Source organism: Larus michahellis, chromosome 2 (assembly GCF_964199755.1).
Source record: "Larus michahellis chromosome 2, bLarMic1.1, whole genome shotgun sequence".
In the NCBI taxonomy this organism is placed as follows: domain Eukaryota; kingdom Metazoa; phylum Chordata; class Aves; order Charadriiformes; family Laridae; genus Larus; species Larus michahellis.
The window spans coordinates 6975747-6996876 of record NC_133897.1 but is presented as its reverse complement, the minus strand read 5'-3'; the positions used below and the strand labels follow the sequence as shown (position 1 = coordinate 6996876).

Genomic DNA, 21130 nt, shown 5'->3' with positions numbered 1-21130 from the left:
TAACACATTTTCAGCAGTTTTGTTGAGTTTACATTTTCAGAGTCTCTACAGGGCTAGGATCAGGCTTAGAGCTACTTAAGCCAACAAACTTTGAACACTCTGTTGTTCCTGCAGCATCATCTCCACATGCATGGCAAATTCCACGCAGAGAAAAAATTAGGCAGGAACCCAGTAGAGGTCCATTTCAAGGACTGGAGAGCAGAATAGACCTTGGCTGAAAAACTCAGCATCCCTTTTTTTGTGTTTGATCACCTAAGCAGCACATTTTAGCCACCCTACTTTAGCAAAGCACATGGTGAGAGTGCAGAAACTCTAGGTTCACATGGCACCGGTACGGAGACAGAGGCATCTCCAGACAATCACAGAATCTGCATGGTTGGAAAGGACCCTTAAGATCATCGAGACCAACCAAACAATGCCTGAGGTCATACAGGAGCATTGCCATACAAGTTGTGTTCTGTCTCTACACATGATTAACTGTATCATGCATGCTCACACGCAGTTCCTGTTCATGAAAAGCCTGAATTCAGTGCTGTCTCTTGGGGTGGGAGGTGCTCTTTCTTGGAAGGAAACAAAAGCAAGGTGATGGGGAATGTTCTGCTAAAGCAGAATTTGAGGCATGAGTGGGAATGTTTTGAGAAAAATAAATGAATGCTGGTGAAGACAGAATCTCTGGAGAGCTACGGATCCTTCATCAGGCCCCTGGGACTGGAAAGTCCATGCTGGGGCTATCTGTGGAGGTTTGAGGAGGTGGTCCAACAATTTGTTTGCTAGTGTAGGGTGCAGGGCCAACTCTCTGCTGTGCAGTTTCTACAGGACTTTGGGCATGCAATTTGGCCTCAGCTCTACCTCTGTAAAATGAGAAAAATGGTGCTCCCTGTTGTGGAAGGATGCTGTCTAAATAAACACAGGTGATATCATGTTTTGGTGGTTTATTAATTTTTTTCTCCAGTAATTTGTTTAAGTAGCAGCGATCTTATTTTCTCTTCATTGAGATGCAGTCCCTTGATTTTTCAGCCCAGTTTGGCAGTGTTGCCACATGCCCAGGTACCTCATTCAGACGACTCAAAAGCAACCAAGGCAAACATCACTCAGAGCAATCTCCACCTCCCATTCTCAAGGAGACACAGGCTCTCCCCCCTGGAGAGATGGCCCTTTCCTCCAAAATTACAATTCCCCTTGCCGCAGCTGCTGCAGCCTTTCCTCTGGAGGATATCTCAGCCCAGCCCAAGCTTCCTTGAGGCTGGTTGAACTGACAGTGACTGCAGAGCTTCCCAGCCCAACTCCATCAGTCTTTGAGGAGCTCTGTCTGTCCCTCACTCCAGCCCCAGGCTCAGTCTGTCCTGTGGCTTCACCCATTCTCCCCACCCAGAGACACAAGAGAAGTGTCACGGACAGGAAAAGCCAGGAACAGTGTTTGGACAATCAAAGCCCTGCCCTTAAAAAATCACTTCTAAAAATAATGGCAGGTAACACGTATGAGTACCTCCTTTGACTTAAAGCTAAACACGCGTGTTTGTGCTCACGGTACCCAACAGTAAAATCACATCGTCATCCAAAGCTTTTACCTCCATAATACAAAATTTTTGCCACTTCCAATATGAAATTGCTACTTTGGTAACAAAGAAGAAGTCTTTAGATTTTCAAACTACAGACAAGGTCCACATGGGTTATTCAGGCACAAAATCACCGTTTACCAAAAGAAGGTTTTCTCCATATGTATTTAGGCATCACAGAAAGAAACTGGCCTCCCTCACAGCCAAGATGTTATTGCCTGGATCAGCATTTTAAACACGGAGGGGGGAAAAAGGTAGAAAACTGTACCAAACGTAAAATACTATTAACTGTCAAGAAACCATAAAAAGCACAACAAACAGCAAATGTTCACTTTAGCAATTTGAGGCTGTAGAATGGGAAAGAGGGTCAAAACTAGCAACACCAAAACACACAAAACATGATTTATGTTAATAAATACAACTCTGTGGTAAATGCTTAAAGGGCTACAGATAGTGTTACGAGCCGTTATTTTGGCGACGGGAACAATTATAAGGCAGGGGGTGGTTCTGGTGGTGGGTCAGGATGAATGAGAGCTCTTTCCCTCACCAGAACTCTCTACAGGTTCCTCCACCTTCTTCCACCTCATCCTTCCTCTCCCCCCCGAAGGCTCAACCCATTGGAGGAAGAAGATGGGATGGAGTAGAGCAGCCGTGGCTGCAAGACTCCCGGACTCGGTGGTGCAGGGGACCGTGAATATGAGAAACCATCCTTTGTCCATTTTTTATTTGGACGCTTTCAGGTTTCCCATTAGCAGCAGCAGGGGATGACTCACTGCCCACTGAATCCCCTGCACACCAGTGCTTGGACTGAAACGCCCTACACACACGCGCTGAGTCCACAATGGAGCAAAAAGGAACCAATCCATGGCCTCATGCTTTGATGGGGACCACAGAGGTGTCCCTCCCTCCAGCCCCTCCCTGGCATCCCCCATCACTTTGCAGTATCCAGACCGCAGTATAAGGCAGAGTGGGCTGCTAGCCTAATCCTCCCGGTCCACAGCAATGTGATAAACCAGCTTTCCCAGCGCAGGGGGTGGTGTCATGCTGAGCACACCTAGGTCATGCAGCGCAGAGCCCTGTTAGAGATCCCTGGACCAGCTCCAAGTGAGTAAAAGCATCCATAGCACATAATACAGCAGCACACAACGATAGTAGGTCAGGTCCTAGAAGCAATAAAACCACATTAGCAGCATGTAAAACTATGCTAAGTAGCCTCTCCTGTTGTGCCCTGAAAAAAAAATAGCCTCCTCTGGTAGCTCTTTATTGCAACCACTTACATGAGCGCCTGTGATTTTTTAGGTGCACAGCGAAAGCTCTTGGGGCATGGACTGCCCCTTGGGCACAGTGGGATGGTGAGGGATGACGCGGACCCTCAAGAGCTCGTGTAATCAGCCCCAGAGAGATACTGCTGTGCTTGCAGCAGAGCTTCCTTGTGTTTGGTGTGTGGCTACCTGCAAGGTGCCTGGGGCAAGAGGCTTTGGGGGGCTGGAAGGAGCGATGCCTCCTTGGGGTTAAGGGCACTCCTTTGACCAAGAGTACAGCAACTTGGCTGCTTCTGAAGTGAAGAAGGACACACTTGAATCTAAGATTAAGATTTAGAAATTCTCAAAACTAAAAATACTCTAAAGCCAGTGAATCACAGCTTTCCCACAAAGCCAACTTCACCATTATTATTAATATTTATTATTACTCTCAGGGCACATAGGAAAGGTAGATGGTCCCGGCCACAAGGTGCTTACAAAGAGCCTAAATTCTTTACACAGAACCCATGTTTCTTCCAAGGGATACCATCCTACAGCTGAAACCAGGACGAAAAGGAACCCAGCAGAGATTGCACTTTTGTTACGCATTTTTCCAGCAAATAACTGATTAAAGTTTGCATTCCAAGTATAGCTATGCTGTAGGCTTATGAAAAATCTTCTCATTTGAAAGTCATTTTCCTCCCCTGCATCTAGGACAATCAGCAGCATGAAATAGAAAATAATAATAAATAAATATGCATCAGCCCAGAGTTCAGGTTCAGTCAAAGCCAGGAGGCCTTGTGTCTCTCCCTAAAGGACCCCAGTACCAGTGGGTTTGAAAGACTGAATTCTGATACTTTCAGTAAATGAAAGAAAATCTCAGTGGCTTGTAGGGATTCAGTCATGATTTGGGAAGTTATCCTTCCTCCTCATAATCCTTGGTGTTCGGCTCATTGCCCAAGTGCTATAGTGCACCTCCCAGCCTGGTCTTTCCCACAGAGCAGAAGTCCTGGGGATTTCAGCCCAGGAAGAGCATGCTGAGGCCACTCACTATCCCAAGGATGGCGTTTTGTTGCAGTCTCCAGCTTAAGATGAAGTGAGAGAGGAGCAATTTACTGCTTGGCTGCAGAAAGGCAGTGTCTGTAGGATGGTGACTCCGGTTTTGACCCTGGTATCATTTTCCCGCGTCTCAGTTATGTGTGGGCTGTTAGCAGAAACACAGAAGATGGTGGCATGATATTGCAACCACATTTCACGGGCGAAAAAGACCATATTTGCAGTTGCCATCATGCGATATGCTGTGGGAACACATACCAGACCGCTCTGTATCAACAGTTTGCCCTCCTTAGTCTGCCCTGTATTAAAAGGGGTGCATCAGGGTTTGGTGATGTGAAGCAGATCTGTTTTGCTGAGGCTTTTTCTGCAGAGAAAGGATTTCACCCTTAATGAGATGCTGGGGACTTTTCCCTTTCCTCGTTTCCCAGCTCTCTCCAACTACCTGCTGCACTGTCCTTCAAATCCCATGTTGGCCACGTAGTGCAGAGACTGTACAGTCACTCTCCCTGGGCACCAAATGGCTCAAAAAAGTTTCTGTCTCCTGTTCTCTGACAACCAAAATGTCTTGCATGGTACAAAGAAATACTGTCCATAGTGCAAAAAGCTTTAAAGAAAAAAAAAAAGAAAAAAAAGAATAAAAGGAAGTCGAGAATAATGCATGTAACTCAGATGCAAGTGATAGAGTAGAAAGGCACAGTGAGAAAACTGTAGTGAGAGACATTGCTGGCCTTTTTAAGGACAAGAAGGAACTTTTCAAATACATAAGGAACAAAATGTATCCTGTAAGTACTGTCAGGCGCAACACCATGGAAAGGGCAGAAATGTTCAATACATATTTCTGTTCTGTACTTGGGAAAAATCCATGCGACGGAGCAATAACATGCCGAGAATGACATTCTTTCCAATTTAAGAGCGATAAAGAAGTACAACATACACCAGCTTCTTTAGCTGGACTTTTGAAATCAACAAGTCAGGGTAATCGCACCCAAGAGTTACTATAGACTTGGCCAAGATGTACTCTGAATATCAACGTTGCTTTCTGAGGTATTGGGGCACTGTTGTAAAGCACCAGAAGAAAGCCACGGTTGTGGCAGCTTTTTATACGGATGAACAGGAAGGTCTGAGTGACTGTCGGCCTCTGCTTTCTGGGCAAAAGAGCAGAATAGCTGATGCAGGGCTTGGTTAATCAGGGCCCGGAGGACAGTAATATAATTTGATGGGAACATTACCCCTGTCGAGTATTTCAGTTCTGATGTCCAAGACGCAAGGTTTACGGTGATAAATTAGAACGGTTTAGGGAAGTATCACTGAGGAGAATTACAGGCTGGAAAACAGGCACATAGTAAGTGCTGCGGAGAGCTCAATCATACCAAAGAGAAAGTAAAGGGATGGATTAATCACTGTACCAGCACCCTTGGACAAACACAGCTACAACAACACAACTACTCCACATATTACAGAGCACTTTGCAGTCTGTCAGACTAAGACAGAAGAAATCCAGTGTCCAGGAACTGGAACAAAAGAAACATAAATTAGGTGTAGTGTGCACACTTTTAAGAAAATAATTTTGCCATGGTTTACCAAAGACTGATAATTTACCAAAGACTGAAGGACGGAAAATCCATGCCCCTCAATTCCTGTTTTCTATATGGTATGTGCTGTAGCTCAAACGATAACAAATTATCGGGAGCCCTCTGCTATTCTGGAGACAGAGTAGATGATCACAGTTTTAGTTTATAGTTTTAAAATCTCTAAATTATGGGGTTGAGACTCAATTTTATAGCCTTTTTTTTTAATTTTTATCCCACTACCAAATGAACAGAAAGGCGCAAGCTGAAACCCTGTACTTGGGCTACAAAACACCGTACGACACGGTGTGTATGGAGCTCTGTTATAAAACGTGATGGGAGGGGTGAGAAAGCTATCCAGTTAAAAATAAACAGATGCAATGGTAGAAAAAAAAAACAAAACAACAACATTACTGCAAATCTAGACAGGCTTGGGGTCCCCTCGCTGCAGAAAGATGGCTCAAATCTCCGCTCCTTTTCTGCTCCAGCGCCCGCCGCAGCCCGGCTGCCGTTGGGGCTGCGTTACCGCCGGGCGAGCGTCGCCCTGCGACACCACCTCATTGGCACCCAGCCGGCCAGGGAGTGGGAGATAGTCAGCCTAAAAATAGGCTTTCCTCTGTTTTGGCTCTCCCCTCCCTCCATCCCCCCCATAAAGGTGCAGGGCTGGCAGTCCAGGGACAAACATCCAGAAAAGCAGCAGCCTCGGCGGAGGGAGCCGGGTGATACTTTTTGGAGATGGAGGAGAGGGATGGGGTGCTACGGGGGTGACGCCGAGCATCGCGCAGGGGGTCTCTGCCTGACCTCCTGATTCTGGGAAAGAGCGATTTCCACCACCTTTAGCACCGGAGCTGCAACCCGAGTGTCCCCCCCGGCCTCACTGGAGGTGCGGGGACAGAACGGAACCACACGGCCCATCCCTGCCCTCCGGGATGCTGTCCCCAGCCCGTCCACAGCCAAAGCAAAGCAGCTGAGCTTGGTTCTTGTGGTAGCTCCCCCGATGTTCCCCGCTCGGAAGCTCTCTCCAGCCATCCCGTTATCCCGCAGACACCTTTGCTTCAACAGTCCGTGCAATTTCTGGTTCAAGGAACCAGCATTTCCAGGCAGCAAAGCCTCACAGGACAGTTTTTAATAGGAATTTCATTGACATTGAAGATCCTCGTAGGACTTTGACGAACACTTGAACTTTAGTCTGACATTTAAGTGCCTAAAACTCTGTATGAAGCCCAAATTAAGATATCTTGCACTCTGCTATTGATGCTTTCTCTTGCATGCAGCTCTAAAAAGCTCCCGAACACCAGTAACAATCCAGAAAGCATTGGTTCTGCTTTTAACAGGATACGACAAGCAAAAATCAATTAGAGATTGATCTCAATTATGCTTTTCTTTAATTTATTTTTACTGTGCAGTTCAGTAGCCAAAGTGAAGAACTGCAATCGATGGAGCTAACTCACTTTTTAGCAAAGCCGTTGCCTAGATTATAAGACGTTTTGCAAAGTTTCCCAAGCTCGTAAAGGCAACCGTGTAAATAATGTGACTTATTGAATTCTGTGGAGTGCTCTAACAGCAAGACTGATGGGTAGCCTAATGCATTGTGTAGTTGCTATAAGCAATAATCTCCCATGCTAATCACAACTTTCACATTCATTAACATTATAGGAACCTCCTGAAAGAAATCACGTACCAGGGAACCATTCAAACATATGCAGAGCTAGCTATGACCATATAACCAGCTTCCAAACTGGCACTGGGAAGAAAACAGCCAACATATTTTACATCCCTCAGACCTAAATGTGCGAAATGTGATTCTGCGAGAGGTGCTGCTTTTTGAGTCCTGCTTTCAGCCACGTGGTCCTGCAAACCACTGCACATGTTCAGCTTGGTTTAAATTTAATTTAATTAAAACAATTTAAAATACTCATGAAGTGATGGTGCTCTGCATTCAAGGCGGGACCCTGGTCCTCTGAAGTGAGAGGAGAAAATGGCCTTGCAAGAGCATTCCTCCACGTATCAACTTCTTTCCTGCCTGAGCAGGACTTCGACTGAATCCCAAAAGTTAAGGCATTATTACTCCTCGGCCACCCCGAGGGACCACCTCACCGTAAAACCAATAGAGCTGTCACAATCTCCATCTTGGAAAATAAACCTATCATCAACCACGGGGCTGATGGGTCTGGTTGTGGGTGGCTGTAGGGCCGGTCAGCAGCACTCACCGCTTTACAAAGCCTCTATCAGCCAGGGATGAGGTTGAAAATGAAGGTGCCCAAGGGCAGTGCATGGGACAAGGAACCTCCTTGAAAGGGCTTCCCCACGCACAGGGAAATACGCTCTGCCTTGTGGGGCACGAGGGATGCTGGAGCTGACGGGGACAATGCTGATGGTCCCTCTAAAGCATGTTTTAAAACACCTTCCTCCTGATCCTGGCAGACAAGCAGCCCTCCAAAATATCCTCTCGAACAGGGATAAAACTTCTTAGCTAGGCCACCCACTGCAAACCAAATCAAGGGCATTAGCTTGCCATCGATATATACCATTTTCAGTGCGGGCTGTGCACATGCCTGTGTTTTCCCCGACTCTTTATGACCTTTTAAAGTCCAAAATAACGATACATGCAGTTCCCTCCTGCTCCTTTCCTCCAAGAGGAGGTTTGGCCAGCAAGGACATTGCAGAGAACTGGGCACAGCTCATTACGTGCCTCTGCACTGGATCTGCCTGTGACAGCCTTGTGATGGTTCCTGGCCTTGTGCCATCGTCATTTATCATTTGGAGTCAGAAGACCCTGTTTCGGTTCATTAAGAAAAAAGGCAGCCAGCACGTGTGCATGTCTCTCTCCCAACAGAAAGATGACTATATCCAAATTATCAGCCCAGAAAGAACACCCGGCCACAAATGCCCTACACAATGTATAGGGGAAAAAACATTCTGAGCTGCAACCAACTGCAGAGGGTGGGTTTATTTATCGGGGAAGGCAAAGGCTGCTGCAGAGCGGGGCAAGGAGGAGGAGGGGCCCGAAGGTGGCTCTCGGCCACCTCCATGCTCTTTGATCCCGGGGCCATGCTGGCCGCAGGCCAGTCCCCGCTGTGGGCTGTGTTAATCTGCGCTGGCCCCGGGTGCCTCCCGGGAGGCTCGGTGGCAGCTGGGGATTACTGGAGTCAGGGACAGCCTCCATTTTCCCTTCCTCCTACCGCTCACAGTGATGGCCACGGCAAGGGCTGGGGGAGACATAGCCCCAGCCTCGCTGCAGGAGTGCACATGTAAGGGGTATCCTCAGCGTAGCCCCCGCTGCCTCCCATCCCAGTTTGCACCAGCTTCTTGCAACAGATGGGCACACACATCCCATCTGACACCACAGATATGCCAGTTCCCAGTGAAATGAGGAGTATGCAACTGGTGGAGCTGGAAATAGCATTTTCAAGATCCCTGCTTCATTCCTGATTTGTTTTTTTACACATATATGTATACATATATAAATAACATATATAATTTCTATATATATATGCATATATATGGTTATTAATCCCTGTCTGATGCCTATCAGTGGTCAGCAGAGCCAATACAGTCAAGCATCCCCCATGCGTGTAGGGAGACCCAGCTGTAACAGTGCCTGGGACGGGATTAGAGCAGAGGGAGGGCCATGTTCCTCTGGGACATCATCTTTGTCCCTCTTTTACCTCCTCTGGTCTTTTGACAGGACCACAGGCGCTCTCACAGCTGGGGGCTGAAATCCCAGGACTTTGTTTCCCAATTCTTTTTAAAACTACATGCTTAGAGCCTTCACCTGGCATTACCTGACCTCATGAACCTGGCTGATGTAGGTTAAGCAGTCACTGGCCTGGCAATGGGACACCAAACATAAAATACAGTACAATATGATATAATACAATAAAAATTCTGTGAACAACCAACGTTAGCCAGGTAATCTGCATCCCTATGGATCTCTGGTGGATTCATTGCTGTGTAGTAGGGTGGCTGAGTCACCCTACACTCACTTTCTTAGGTGTGCCACTCCTCTGAGTTTCTTTACTATTTACCCAGGAATGTCCTTCAACAGCGCTTGCAAAACCCAAATATCTTTTAGTCCTGAACCTCTGAATTGAATTGTTGAGTGGTTTCAAAAAGTACAGGATAGGACAAATGCATAACAGGTTGCCCAAGGAAGTTGTGGATGCCCCGTTCCTGGAGGAGTCCAAGGCCAGGCTGGATGGGGCTTTGAGCAGCCTGGTCTAGTGGGAGGTGTCCCTGCCCATGGCAGGGGGATTGGAACTGGATGATCTTTAATGTTCCTTCCAACCCAAACCATTCTGTGATTCTGTGATAACAAGAGCAATAGTAAACCCATTGAGAAACCAAACAACAAAAGATGATTTTCTTTGGCTTGCCCAATGAAGGAATAAATACGTAGAATATTAGAATTTCATGTGCAACAACCTAATTATGCTATTTCTTTCTTGTATTTAACCAATCCAAGCACTAAAGGGATATAAAAGACATTACATCTGGCATAACAGTTAATCAAAAAACACCTAAAAGACAGCTTTGGAAAGTTCCATGGAGGGAATGATGTTTCCAAATGTAATGCCATATCCAAAGATATGGCTCCTCAAAAGGAGCCTTACCTTTGGCTTCACTGGGCTCCGCATCAGGCCTTTAAAAGAGTTCTGGAAATGTTCCAGAAAACTTATTTCAGCTACATTTAAGCTCTGTGCTTTGCAGCTAATCAGTAATTTTCACTGTTAGTGTTAAACTGTCCAGGGGACTTTTACGCTCGTAAACAAATCCTCCATCTCCCTTATGTTGTTTTTACGTCGACGCTGCATCACCGACTTCAATAAACAGTCTCCTGATTCACCCTGTTACGAGACAGCGAGCAGAATTAGGCACCAGAGATGTGTCTAAAAGCCTTGGTTTCAGGTTCTGAACATCACTTTAGCTAATTAATAATAAAAAAAACCACAGCCCTGAATCTTTCAATGTTTTCAGACCATAACCTCATATTCAGCCACTTCTTCTGTTCCCAGGAGTCTAGAAACATCAGGACTTTTTTTTTTTTTTAATTGTTATTGTTCTTATTATTTTGGGGGTCTTTTTTGCCATTCTCCTTATTCTTTAAAAAAGGCAACGTGTGACCCGGTGCAGTCTTTCTAGGTTCTTTCTGGCCTGCCCTGAGAAGCAGCTAAAAAGCCAAGGGCTTCGCTGGGTCCTGACTATTGAGCTCACAACACACAGAGCAAGACCTGCCCGGCACCGCCCAGGTTTCACAAAAATGGGAAAAACCTGGGGAAAATCGGAGGAATCTTTTAAGAAAAAGAACAAAGTTTTGCAGATCTAACAGCACATGAGGAGCAGTGCTGCATTTCACGGCTAAAGGAGAAAGCAAGTTCTCCAAGCCCTCCGGGGCAGCCAGAAGGACATCTGTACCCCTTGCAGATGCTTGTCCACACACCGTGTGGTCACGACATAACTTTTGGGGGGTCATCAAGTTTAGGCAACTTCATAGAAATGCAAACCCAAGGCAGCTCCAGCAAAACTTCCACTAAAGGAAAAAGGAACCCAAGAACTCAGAGGCTTTCCTTGGAAAGTTTCTACCCCAATTTCATCCCCTTGTGAAGAATTCAGAGCTTCCATTCAAAACGGCCTGGACCCAGCAGGAACAGGAGCACAATGGACCTACAGGAAATTAGTTCTAGACTAAAGTACTTCTTTAGCTAAAGTACTACTACAGAAGTATCAGGAAAGGATGGGACAAGGGGGAAAAGCAGAGAGGATTTATTCTGCCTTTTTCTTCCCATATTCCTATGATGATTCCTTTTTTTCTTTTCTTTTAGCTATGACGTACGGTTTCATAACAACTATTTACTTTTCTCTCTTTATCTAACAGCTGTCTGCTGAGAAAGATGGAAAAACAAACTAAACATGTTAAAAATGAGAGAAACTATTCATATGCAACACATAATTGCATGCTATATTTAAATCTTCGTACAGTATCTTTCAAATTATATTTAGTTTCAACAGGAGGTGAAAAAAGTCCCTCTAGCTTTCTAAAATTAGCAACATAATTTGTACATTGTTTTCAAATACAACCGCTCTTCCACAGAAACTTTTGCCAGGGAATAATTAATGGTTGGAGACAGGGAATCTGACTACATCAGACGTACTTTGACATCGGCCCGCTAGCTGTCACCTACAGCAAAAAAAACGGGGAAGTCCTCGGGGAAAAGGGCTGCGTAAATCTGGATTAGCTCCGCCAAAGTCAAACAAATCGATCTGGATTTACGCCGGCGGAGCCGAGAGCAGGATCCGTCCCTCTGCTTGACGGACGCAGGGAAGAAAAGAGCGACGAGGACTTCAGCGAACCGGGGGAACTTTGCCGCGCGCCGCAACTCCGAAGGGGTTATTTCCCAAGAAACACACAGCACACGCCAGCAGCCGCCCCTGCGCTCGCATGAATGAGAATTACACGCAGGCATCGAGGGAGATTAGACCTCTCGACGTGAAACACTGTTGAAAAGAGATAAAGGGGGGGAAAAAATAAAATAGAATAAAAAAAAATATAAAAAAATTCTTAAGATACTTGCAGTGCTTTCCAGAGCCCCTTGCTGCAGACACCGCTGGCAACACCTCCGGCCCCTCCGGCAGCACGGGAGCCGCGCATAGCTCGATGTCGGAGGCTGGAAATCGGACTTGGGGAGGCAACGGAGGCGATGTGCTCAGCCCCAGGGAGGGAGAGAGGGCGGCTGCGTCACGCCGTCACGCCGGCTGTACTAATATGGGGAGCAGCGGTGGCCAGAAATCCCCGTCCGGAAGGAAAGGACAACCCCTGTAACAGGAGAGCCGGCGAGGGAGAGCGAAGCGGGGAGCAGACGCGCAACCTTGGGGGGCTCCGGGAGGATTAGGGCTTCCCCAGGACAAGAGGACGGCACCGTGGGCTGCCTCCGACGTGGCAGGGAGAGGAACAGGCTTTGGTGCAGGGGGGTCCCTTCCCTGTAGCACCCAGCTCCGTTAAACGCAGCATAATTACCCTGTTATAATCAGGCAGGTATTTTAAAGAGGCTTTAGTGTGATTTTATAATTGTGCATTATGTAACAGCTACTAACGTGTCAAGCCTCAGACAACACTAAACGCCGGTCTACGGGTCAGTCTGTAACACTTTAACGATGTGTTTGAGAGCTCTTCAGTCTGGGCTGAAACCCTCCCAATATTTCACCCTCCCCTCCCACCCCCGTCCCCATCCCAGGGCTTCAGCTGCATCCTCAGCTTCCTCCCATCGCCGAAAGCCTCCCGCTAATATTTCTCTCCCTGCCCCTGTGCCCACTTTCGGTAGCTACATCACGGGGAAAAATGAAAACTTCATCATAGAGTTCCTTCTCTTAACGAGCTTTACACAAGGGTGAGGGTTTGTTTATTTATTTATTTATTTTAATCATCACTTTTTCTAAAGCTCATGTTTTTCGGGATTCCTAGGGGCTGTGCCTGCCCTTGTACAGCCCGGCAGCAGAGATGCTCCTCGGAGGACTGAAATGGGCTGGCAGCGGGGCATAAAATCTGAGCTGGGTCCTACAGGGGCGAGTTTTTGCTCACATAAAATCACCAGAAACAACCCCTCTGTTGCTGTCCTGTTTTGATTACCCAGGACAAAGGTTCTGTAAACCTGGAGCCGTGACGCACACAAAGCTTGTCAGACCCTTTTTGGCATGTTGTAAAGCCAGCCAGGAGGAACGGTGGCGTATTCAGCCACCGAGACACTAACAAACCCATCCATTTCTTTGGATAAAGTGACCATTTCATTATGATAAGAAAAATAATCTTGGAAAAATCACTTTATAAATAATATAGTCTTTGAGAATGGATTTTGGCCTAAAATTTAATATCTAATCTATCTCCAGCTAACGTGTCTTGAAAGAATTTGTCCGCAGGCAAGTTTTTCCATAACTTCCTATTGCTGAGATTTTTCAAGTTTCTCTAAAGCCTGTAAAAACATCAACCCCCCCCCACCGACAAGTCCCGCCGACAAGTCCCCCCTCCCAAGACCTCTCCAAAACCCCTAAACCTGGTTTATTTGTCAAAATCAGCCTGCAAATGCCATGGAGAGAAACTCCTTGCTTCTAACACACACGCCTCACTCCTGCCCACAGTCTGTGTTCAGTGAATGAACTTTTATGCACTTAAACATGAACTCGATATCTGTTAGACTTTTTAAATAACAGATACCAATACTGGACTTGGATTAAAATTAGTAAAGCACAACTTGCAGACATCTTTCAAATGATAACTTGGACGCAGAGCAGTTTTAGTACTTTAGGAATCCAGCAAGCTTTAAAAAGAATCTATAACCTGTTGGTAGGGCTCTCAGTATTGCAGTATGAAGCCTCTTTGGCAGAAGTTTAGTGACCCAGGGAAGTTCAATTCAAGCTGAAAGTTGAAATAAATAATCTGGTAAAAAATTGATTTGTTTTTTTCAAGATAGAAAAGAAACTCTTCTCGTTTTAAAATTAAATGCAAAAAGGCAAAGGGAAAACTCAGGGCTTAAGAGAATTTTTAATTTTTCCGCACGTTTTGGTACAACGTTATTATTTGATGTGTGATATCTCTACATTTAAAAACCTCTTGCAATATTGCGATAAAAATAAAAAAAAAAACCAAGCCGTTTTTGTCATGCAGAATTTTGATTAAAAGAGGCTTTGTTCATTACAAAGAGCAAGGAGGCATATTTTTGCCATGAAAGATAAGGGATCTTTTGACATCAATGAAAATTTTGCACACCAAAGACTTCAAGGTGACCTCCTCTCAGGGGGCCGAGATGAATCTCCTCCAATGTGGGCATGTTAGAAAAGAGGGAAATTTTGCGGTTCATTCGTTACCTATCCTGGGAATACACCTCCATCAACTGGGACTGGTAAGAAACCTAAACTGGAGGGGTACAAACGGCCATCACGACAGCTCGTACTACGTGCACTTAACAAAACCAGTGTGTTCACCACATCCCCAGCCTGCTTAGGGACTGGGATGAGGGATAACTTTGGTAAATGTCTCCTCATTCTTCTCCCAGGCTGAAATCTGGGATCTCACTCACTACAACTGGGCAGCCTGGAGCTGGTCCAGTGACACTGTCCCGGGATGAGTGGGAAACAAATAAGGAAATGCTATTAATCTAAGGAAAAGAAGGTACATTTGTGGTCCTATCACCTGCATCTAAATTTTAAAGGAAGTCACTGTCTGTATAATGGAGCAAAAAGATCCTCCACAGCAAACTTTCTGAACTATCCGGAATCTCTTCAGTGACACAAAAACTGCAAGAAGGAGAGAGGGGTTAGGGACATTCCAGTTCTGGAAAAGTTTTCTTTTCCTCATTATTAGTAACTCTAATTACTTTGAAAGAAGAGCAATGAGATAAATCCTGCAGAGCCAGAAATGTGACCTGATTTCCTTCCTGATTTAGAAACTGTCACTTTGCAAGAGAAACCCAAAGAGACAGAGCCCGGTGAAAGCAGGCCCATCAGTTTGGTTTGCAGAGTAAATAATAAACCAAGATCAATAGAAATATAGCCAGAGTTTTCATTTTGTAGATATTCATAAGGACGATGGTATTTAAAGAATAAACAAACACATCTTTATCTGAACAGCTTGCAGTCATACATGACACTGTGGAAGCGATAAGCAAACAGGAATATGCCTGATTTTGTGTATTTTCCCCCAGGTTAGACAGTAAAAGTGAGAAGCAATGACAGAATTTCAAATATAAATTGTTTCATACTATGATTAAGGCCCTACTTCAAGGCAGCATGTAAACACAAAGCAGAAAAGTCAAGCATGTACTTAAGAGTGATGCTGCTTCTGTGATACCTCAGTTTTATTTAACAGAACTGAGAAATTACTTGTTGTCACCTTTTAACTATCACAGCTATAATTTTCCAAAGTAATTCACAAGGACGGCTGGAGACAACGTACAAGGTAGTAATTTTCAGGAAGAACTGAGCACCCACCCTCTGAAAACAACAGGTCTCTTTTACATTTTTCAAATTGAGCTTCCAAAACCTAAGGTATCTGAGGTGATAACAGATAATAACCTGTTCCTTCTGAAAAGCATGACCAGGATTTCCGAACGACCGCCCAACTTGCTTTAATACACAACGCAAAATGTCCTTTCCTCATGTACATGCCCAGAACATTCCTTCAAGATACGAAAAAGAAAAAGAAAAAGAAAAAGAAAAAGAAAAAGAAAAAGAAAAAGAAAAAGAAAAAGAAAAAGAAAAAGAAAAAGAAAAAGAAAAAGAAAAAGAAAAAGAAAAAGAAAAAGAAAAAGAAAAAGAAAAAGAAAAAGTCAATCCCTGTCTGATATCATAAATAGGATTTTTTTAAAGAAATTAAAACTAGCTATATTTCATAAATTCCCTATGCCTGTCAGGATGTCATTTCCTATCAGTACATTTTAAAGTATGATTTTGACCACACATTTAAATCAAGAACACAGCAACTACTCAATGTTTCCCTGCAGCCTGTGAAAGTCCTGGGAGGTATTAGCTGGTGCCACAGGTGTTAGTCCATCACAGCGAGAACCAAGACTAGTTTCTGATTCAAGCCAGGAATATAATGCTTTCAACTCTGATGCAGTTTTAAAGCCTGTACCCATAAGCTGTCATTCAGGGTCAGGAAGCCTCATGGTCTACTTGCACCCTTCATGGTCAAGGTATTTAGGCTACATACCTAATGATGCAACTGAATACCTTCGTGAGCTCTGACGAATGATCGAGGGTATGAAACAATATCAGTTCTCTACCGTACTGTACAGAGTTTTTACATGCTTTAAATCTGCAGGACTCTTCACGGTATAAACTACTTCTCTGTGCAAACACAGGCATTAAAATCTGACCCTTTGTGTTTGCAAACTCCTTTGAGAGTCTCAGACAGAAGTACAAAGCCAAACTATGAATGGGTTCAGAATGAGTGTCAAGAACTGAGAAAAAACACGTTACAACATCAAACTCCAATCGCGTACAAGTTAAGTAACATATTCATCTATGATTATTTCTGGCAATACTGTGCTCTGCCTCATACTAAAAGTTACGTAAACTCCACTACTTAAGGCTGAGACCTTTTGGCACATTAATCTAAAAATATCACAACTTGCAGGACAGGCTTCCATTGCTTAAACGTTGAGACACTTGTTCCAAAAAGACATGCTTTTTTTCTAATGATTCTCTATTTCTGAAGCTCTCTGTCAACCATGTTTGCCATTTGAAAAGACTACACCAGAAAAAAAATTAGATATTACCAAAATCAGTGGCCATCATTCCATTCCCATTTGCACCATTCCCATCCCATCCTGACACTGAGCTCCTCCAAACTTTTTCATAACCAGGTGTCTCATCGGAGGCAATGCACTCAAACCAACAGCAGCAACACTCTCAAAAACACCACTTTCTTGGTCCATTAGAACAAGGGGGTTTTGCTCCTCACTGCTTCACAGCTCTGACCTTTCCATTTCTCTGCCACCAAAAGCTTATAGGATCTGCCGGATCCATCTGCGGCTCCACCTGGCCTGCTTTCCCACGCCAAAAGGACGGATCAAATATACGTGTCTGAAAACACATCCCTGCTTTCTCTTCGTACCACCCGGGGGGCGACCCACACACACACCGCTTTCAAACGAGAGGAAGCCTCCAAGACCACTTCTGCAAAGCCCCGAAATCCTCGGAAATCGCAGCAAAATGAACTTCAGCACCTTGGACAGGACACAGGGACGGAAAATCGCAAAATCGTGAAATCGGCCCTGAAAATGCTCCGCCTGGACATGACCCTCTAGGACACATCTGCGGGCCTGTTTATTTTTAGTATTGACAAATCCTCTTTGAATCGCCGCGTTTATTCCACCATCCGCCCTGTATTTCGGGAAGAGCTGCTCGCCAGCCCGGCGGTGGGAGAAATCGGGGCCACCAGCTCCAGATCCGACACCCATCTGCAAGATCAGCAGCTGCCCCAGTTGCAACTGGAAAGGCTCGGCTCAAGCACTCACAAAGCTCAGCTCATCCTTTCCAGGCAAAACAAGACCTGTTGCCGGAGGTGTGCGTGCCTCGTGTGTTTCTCCGCTTTCTAGAAGCTCATCTCCTCCACCTCCTCACCCAAATCTCCAGGAAAAATAAAATAAAAAGGTCTGATTTATTCCCATTCCAGCCACGCTTTGGTTGCATAAGTTTTGCTTTAATTTAGCTTTCGTTCTCTCTTACAGTGCTCCCAGTATGTCACTGTTCCCCTCGGGGCTGCCTCAATAAAATCATGATCACCTTGCTGGAGTGCAACACAGCTCTCCCCATTTTTCTTTTATTTGCATAAGCCAAGTCAAGTTTTTAATTTGCACAGGTAAAAGCTCCAGCTCTTTTAAGCAGATGTTTTCTGCAAGCAGCTTTGAGGTGAGTGGTGCTGTTAAGATATACACTTAAAACATGTCAGTTCTTACAACAAGTAATACCAGTCATCTCATGGTACAGGAGAATGATACATTTTCCTTGCCACCACAGAAATACCCGTTCTAGTTCATTTCTTCCCTTCAAAACGTGCCACTAAATTTCCACTCCAACACATCTGATGCCACATGACATTAACCAAACAATCTGCAGAGTATTTTCTGTGTTGTTATTTCTTTCTGGCTCTTCCGAGTACAGAGACGAGATAGAAACTAGACCAATTCCCCGGCAGAGTTACCCTTCCAACAGCAAAATATCTATCTGTCTCCTCCGCTTTTACACCCCATCACAAGCTTTGCTGATTCAACTTCTCTCTCCTCCAGCCCCCGGTAGCCTCTCGGCCACCCTGCCCGGACGGGATGGCCGCTGTGCCTGTGCCACTGCTCCTCCCGCCTCGAGGGGAAAGTTTGGGGAAGGGAAAATCCCGACACTACCAATACCTTCTCCACGATACGTGCGGAACCGGACGTCTTTTTGACTTTTTTTTTCTTTTTTTTTTATTATTTTATTAACAAGCAAACAAAAAAAAAAAAAGAGAAAACTTACATTGGTTTATTTAATTTTTCCTGCTAAACCAAGAGTCCCAGAGCCACTTCATTGTATCCACAAGAGTTTTTAGTCCCCGAGCGGTACCGTCCCGCGGGAAGGGCCCGGCTGCTGGGCGCGGAGCGCATCGCATGGCTCGGAGCCGCCGCGCCGTCTCTGCCGCGGCTCCGCCGGAGCGCAGCCCCGGCCGGGCGGCGGGGGCGGGCGGGGAGGGGAGGGATGGGGAGGGGAGAGATGGGGGGGAGGCACCGCCCGCCCCTCCCCGCCCCGCCGGCCCCAGCCGGGCCCGCAGCGACCCCTGCAGCCGGTGGAGGAAGGGAGGGAGGGAGGAAGGGAGGGAGGGATTTTGGGAGGGTGGGAAAGGGAGGAGGAGGAGGAGGGATGGGCAGGGGCGCTGGGGGAGAAGGAGTGGGGAAGGAGGGGGAGAGGGAAGGATGGGGGGTGAGAAAGGGAGGTGGGGAAGAGGGAAGGAGAAGGGATGGAGAGGAAGGATAGGCAGGGGCAAAGGAGGGAAGGAAGAGAGGCGGGGAGGAAGGAGAGATGGGGGAAGGATGAGGAAGAAGGATAGGCAGGGGTGAGGAAGGGAAGGAGAAAAAGTGGGGAAGGTAGAAGAGTGGGGAGGAAGGCAGGATGGGGAGGAATGATAGGCAGGGGTGAGGGAGGGAAGGAAAAGAAGTGGGAAAGGAAGACGGGTGGGGAGGAAGGAGGGATGCGGAGGAAGGCAGAATGAGGAAGAAGGATAGGTAAGGGTGAGTGGACAAGGAGAAAAGGTGGGAAATGAAGAGGGGTAGGGAGGAAGGACAGATGGGGAGGAAGGCAGGAGAAAGGAAGGATGGGGAAAAGGGATAGGCAAAGGTGAGGCGTAGGGAAGGAGAAAAGGTGGGAAAGGAAGAAGGGTAGGGAGACAGATGAGGAGGAAGGCAGGAGAGGGGAGGGATGGAGAAGAAGAGTAGGCAGGGGTGAGGGAGTGAAGGAGAAATAGTGGGAAAGGAAGAGGGGTGGGAGGGAAGGCATGGTGGAGAGGAAGGCAGGTTAGGGAAGGATGGGGAATAAGGATAGGCAGAGGTGAGGGAGGGAAGAATCATAGAAGAAAAGGTGGGGAAGGAAGAGGGGTGGGGAGGAAGGAGGGATGGGGGAAGGATGGGGAAGAAGGATAGGCAGGGGTGAGGAAAGAAAAGTGGGAAAGGAAGAAGGATGGGGAGGAAGGAGGGATGGAGAAGGCTGGGAAGAAGGGAGGGATAGGTAAGGGGGATGATGGAAAAGAAGGTAGGAGAGGGGATGAGGGAGGGCTAGGGAGCAAGATGGGATAAACAAGACGAGGGAGGAAAGTAGAAAGGGGAAGAAGTGGTGTTGGAGCTGCAGTGGAAGCTGGGGGTTGCCACGGGGGGGCTCAGAGAGAGGGTTCAACCAGGAGGGCTAGGGAGCAGGGGCACAGCAAGGGGTCCCCAGCACACAGGGGAAGCGGGCAGGTGTGAAGAGTGCCAAGGCTGGACCGTCTGATCACCCCACAGAAAACTGAACCCAGCACCTCCAGCAGCTGCCTGCCCCAAGTATGTCAAGCCTTCAGGAACCAATGCCTGGGTCACGCTTGCAGGGCAGCAACCCCAGTGAGCAGGAACAGCAGCTTTTACCTAAAATAAGCTGCCCAGCACGACTGGGAAGGTCATAGATGGATGCTCATAGGTGAAGAGAGGGGTGGCAAGAGTTTGCTGGCAATATTGAAGTATTCAGAATGGTAAAAATGGAAGAAGCTTCTGAAGAACTGCAAAAAGACCCCAAAATACAGAGCAAAGTGAAATAGGATATACAGGGGAGATGGGCATCGCTTTACTGGCTCAGTGATGGCTGAGAAGTGGCTGTTACCACTGCAGAAAAAGAGTCTGGATCTTTATTAAACGCTCCCGTGAAAGCAGCTCAGGGCTTGGTAGTGACCAAAGAAAGCGCTGAGAAAGGAGCAGATCATGTAGGATAAAACTAAGGAGGCTACAAAACAGTCCAAAAAGACAGCAGTGGCCCCAGGAAGGTGGATGAAGAGTGGTCTCCATTTAAGATCAACCTCATGCCCAAAGAAATTATCCAGTGGGAGATTCAAAGCAAAGACTCAGAACTGGAAAAGCAGCAAATGAAGGAAAAGTGTCTCTTAGGGAAGAGCAGAACGAGGAAGAGGAGGAGAGAAGGAGCTGAGAAGAGGGGGCAGAGGTGAGAGACTGGAAAACAAAGACTACAAATGAAGGGAGGTGGAGGAGAATGGAGACTAGGAGAGACAGAGGAGGATGGACATGAGCTCCCCAGTGGGAAAACAGCCTCTGAAAGCCTAGAGCAGTGCAGAGGCGCAGAACAATATGCGAGGCAGGAGATAAAGCAAGACAAATCCTCAGGGATTTAATCACTCAACGTGAAGCTGAATGGTGACTGTGCAAAGGGAGGGATGTTCTCAGGAGGACCCAAAGTGGGCAGAAGACAGGCACGTCTTCAACACCAGATAAGCAAACTGTGAGTCCTTGGCAGCTCACACCCCTGCTGCTGTGCCGGCACATCTCTGCAGGACATCCCTACCTCACAAGAGGAACAGCTGCCTTCTTTTTTTTTTTTTTTCCCCAGCAGAGTTGAATGGATTTCCAGCACCATTGTAAGTTCAACCAGCAAAAGAAAGTCACACCAGAGCAAAAAATGCTGTGTAGGGATTGCTGCCTGCCTGAACGCAGTG

At 46.4% G+C, this 21130-nt stretch overlaps 1 protein-coding gene across 1 annotated transcript in view; it reads right to left on the bottom strand.

Annotated features, from left to right (window-relative positions):
* Positions 1-18606, bottom strand: part of LOC141738599 (sodium channel protein type 5 subunit alpha-like) — a 219412-nt gene extending 200806 nt beyond the window's left edge. The window contains exon 1 of the mRNA XM_074574027.1: positions 18424-18606. The gene's annotated coding sequence lies outside the window, so the exon portion shown is untranslated. The remainder of the gene's footprint in view (positions 1-18423) is intronic.
* Between the last annotated feature and the right edge of the window lie 2524 nt (positions 18607-21130).